Genomic DNA, 4,298 nt, shown 5'->3' with positions numbered 1-4,298 from the left:
TGAGACCCTGTCCCTACATAAAAATATATATTTATTTTTATATAATAAATAAGTTAGTGGATGAATGAGTGCAGATTTCCTCCAATTCTCCAATAATGCACTTGGCTTCTGGGAGGTTCACAAGCTCTGCTGGAAGAGCAGACCATGGCAATGAAGAATCCAGAGGGACGCAATATAGTGCAGTGTGAACTAGCCTTCTTCCTTCCTCTCTCCAGATACACCATAAAGTTCCAAGTGAGTTCAAGTTATTATCTCACTAAATTCTCTGTGAAGAAAGCATGATTATCAATCTCATTTTGCAGAGGAAAACATCAAGGTTCTGAGAAGAGAATAACTCGTTAATGATAAATGGTGTCAGGATTCAAATATGTGTCTGCCTGCCTTGTAAGCCCAAGCTCCTGCTCACCATGCTGTCCTGCCTCACCCCATAATAAACATCATATTTTGGTGCTTACTCTCTGCCAGGTTAGTTTCATTAATTACCTAATTTGTCCACTCCCTACTCTAAGATATATAAACTGAGACTTAGAAAGGAAAAGTATTTTGCCTACTGTCAGGCAGATAAGAATTGAAGCTGGATTTTAAACCTAGATCTGCCTGTCTCCAAAGCCCAAATGCATATCCTCTGGATTGTTACCTCTGTTTTGAAAAATTGATTTTTATTAAAAGAGGGATCTTTGGTTAGGGCCACGTGATTAGTCAGGGTCAATTGAGGTTAGAGTCTGCCAACACTGAGCTAGAAGAGAAGGACTTAAATCCTGCCTAGAGACAGCTCTGACCATAACGGATCTTAATAGAACCTAGTCAGGTTGGGATAAGTGATGAAGGCATGAGGGAGAGGCCTAGGAAGAGAAAGGACAGGAATTTGAGGCAATCTGGACAGAGCCTGTCCAGAGGACCAAATGGTTCCAACAACGCAGAATTGAGAACCAGTCTGGCTAAGATATCAAGCCAAGAATGAATGGCTGTTGATAGAAATAATTCAGGGGAAAAAAGTGATAACAAACCTATATTAACTACTTAAAATTTGTTTAGCAAAAGCTCTGGCTATAAACCAAGACACGGTTCCATACTTACGCATATTTCCCTTTCTGTTCATTTTACATCCTATAGTTTGGTCATTCTGCAATGTTGCAATGAGACAGAATTTTCACTGCTCTAATCATTTAATATAGAGCATTTCTTTTAGGTTATAGAGACACTGCTGTGTATGCTACCGTACCACCTAAATGAGGAAACTAGAGGAATAATGTCTTTTTCCAATCCAGGAAAGTAGCCACAATATGGAGTGATCTAGAAGAGACCAGCAGCGTGATAACTGTGACAGATTTTTTCTTTCTCTCAGTTTGCATTAATTGTTTTCTCCAATGTTTGTAATGCAATCGAATTATATTAAAAATAATAATTACTGTTAATTAGAATATGTAAATTAGGCTACAAATATTTTTCCTTTCTCATATGCTAATTGCAAAGAAGAAAGTCTATGTAGAAACCCAAGTGGAGGATCTACCAAATAAGGAAGAGCTGCTTTAGATGCAAAAGTGCCAACAGCAGCGAATTTCTTTGTTTGTTTCACAAGTTCATACATGGAGGTGCGGGTAGTTAATAAATGATATGTTAACAGATGATATTTGTATTCCCCTCTTTGTTAAGAGTCTGACAATACAGTGTGATGGCACCAGTGATAAAGTCAAGAATCTGGAGTCAGGTTGTAGATGTCCCACTAATTAGCCTCGCAGCTTTTAGGCAAATATCCCTCCTGTAGGCTTCTTTTGTCTCATTTGTAAAAACAAGGTATTGGGATACAGGGTTGTTAAGATCTCTTTCTGTTCTGAGATACAGTGATGCTAAGTGAATTGATTCTAACAGCTCTAGTAGTTTTCGTAGCTGAGTATTGAAATCCTGATTGTGAGCCTAGCAACATGACAGTAACACTTAATAGTAGTAATTCATATCACAGGAATTCCCATCTGATGGTCATTCACCCCTCTTCCTTCAACCCCTAGTCTGTAGCTGTTTCTAAACAAAAAAATAAGGCTAGAATGGAAATGGAAGCCAAATTCCCTGCAGCACCCTGAGAGTAGTCCTGTAGCACCTGCTTCTCTATTCTGTCCATTAAAATAAAAAATAAAATCTCCTATGTCCATCTGGCATCATTCAAAGGTTGCCAACCTGGCTTCATTCATGGGTACTAAATCCACTGGCTCTTATCTAATACAAATTTTATACTTTCTATTCATAGACCCAGCATGAATGGAATCAGCAAATTGTGCTATAACTAGTTAGCTGCATTTAATTCCAATAAGCAAACCACAAATTTCATGTAACCAATTTTGCTCTATGTGCTTCAGAACAGATTTAAGAGAGCAATTTAAATTTTTGGAGAAGATAAGACGATTCCAACAGTGCACAGAGTTTATTTTAAAATAACTAATAATTTGAAATCTAAGGTCACATTAAATGACAGAAAATAATAGATAAGTATTCAATAACAAAAATGGAAATTATCATTTAATTGGATGTACACAAATATAATTCTATAAAATAATGGCTATTAATTTTTTTTAAATAAAAAGTGACTGTGGCTATTTACACAACCTTGGGAAAGTTCGCAATTAAAGAGGCAATAAGGAAACAGGAAAACATTGAACATTCATTCCAATAAAAATAGTACCATAAGTATGAGGGGACTTCAAAAAGGTTGTGGGAAAATGGAATTAAAACACAAAAATAAGAATATAAACTTTACTTCTCAACATAAGCTCCATTATGTTTAAGACACTTATAAGTGATGGTATTAGCCATATAGTCCATTTCGAAAGAACTGTGGGTCCTGGGAAGTTAATCATGTCAATAAAGTCTTTTTTACATTATTAACTAAAAAAATGGATGTCCTTTAAAGATTTTTTAGTATTAGAAAACAAAAGGAAGTCAGAAGGAGCCATATCAGGATGGTAAGGTGGATGATAATGATTGAAACTCTTACAAAATTGTCCTTATTTGACGAGAAGAATAAGCAGGAGCATTGTTGGAGGTGAAAACTTCCTAGCGAAGCTTTACTGGGTGTTTTTCTGCTAAACTTTTAGCTTTGTCAACACATTCTCATAATAAGCAGATAATATCATTCTTTATCCCTCCAGAAAGTCAACCAGCAAAATGCCTTAAGTATCCCCAAAAAACTGTTGTCATTACCTTTGCTTTTGACCAGCCTGCTTTTGCTTTGCCTGGACCACGTTCACCTCTTGGTAGCCGTTGCTTTGATTGTGCTCTATCTTCAGAATCATACTGATAAGGCCATGTTTCATTTCCTGTTACAATTCTTTGAAGAAAGGTTTCAGGCTCTTGATGCCGCTTGTTTTAAATTTCCCTAGAAAGCTCTGCTCTTGTCTGCAGCTGATCTAGGCACCATGGCCTTGGCACCCATCAAATGGAAAATTTGCTCACCTGTGATTTTGCAGTTAAGATTGTGTAAGCTGAACCAATTGAGATGTCTATGGTGTTGACTGCTGTTTGTGCTGTTAATCATCAGTCTGCTTCAAACTGGATGCAAGTTAGATTCATTTTCTCTTCCCAAATTGATGTGGATGATCTGCCACTACAGACTTCATCTTTAACGTCATCTCATCTCTTCCTAAAATGAGTTATCCATTTGCAAACTGCTGACTTCACTGGGGCATTGTCCCCACAAAATTTTTGTAAAGCATCAATGATTTTGCCATTTTTACATCCAAGCTTCACCATAAATGTAATGTTTGTTCTTGCCTCAATTTTAGCAGAATTAATGTTGCCCTGATAGGGGCTCTTTTCAAACTGATGTCTTATTTCTGTTAGTGCCTCACGTTCAATTTTGTTCCGATATGCTATAATACATTATAAGAGAGTTTATTTTGATTCAAGAAAATGAAAACTATGCCTAGTTTTTTCATAACATGCATTTTCTATGAACTTTGTGTAGGCATCTCATATACATAATCTACCTAATGGTCTAATGAAATTTCTGTTTGTTATGAAAATATCAAATATCCATTTTGGCTCTTTTCCATAACATTTGATGGAAAATAAAACAGACCGTAGACATCTCAATTGGTTCAGCTTACACAATCTTAACTGCAAAATTACAGTTGAGCAAACTTTCCATTTGATGGGTGCTGGAAAGTAAAAGTGAAATAAGTCACTAAATCTTTTGATGCTAAGTTATAAATATATAAAGGTAAAAACTGAAGAGTTGGTCAGTTGGACAAAAATAAATTCTGGTCTTCTACTGTTTTTCTTTCTAGTTTATGTACATTATCATTCTA

The sequence above is a fragment of the Mandrillus leucophaeus genome, unplaced genomic scaffold, assembly GCF_000951045.1.
Source record: "Mandrillus leucophaeus isolate KB7577 unplaced genomic scaffold, Mleu.le_1.0 Scaffold787, whole genome shotgun sequence".
Classification (NCBI taxonomy): domain Eukaryota; kingdom Metazoa; phylum Chordata; class Mammalia; order Primates; family Cercopithecidae; genus Mandrillus; species Mandrillus leucophaeus.
Note: the sequence above shows the minus strand (reverse complement) of the source record.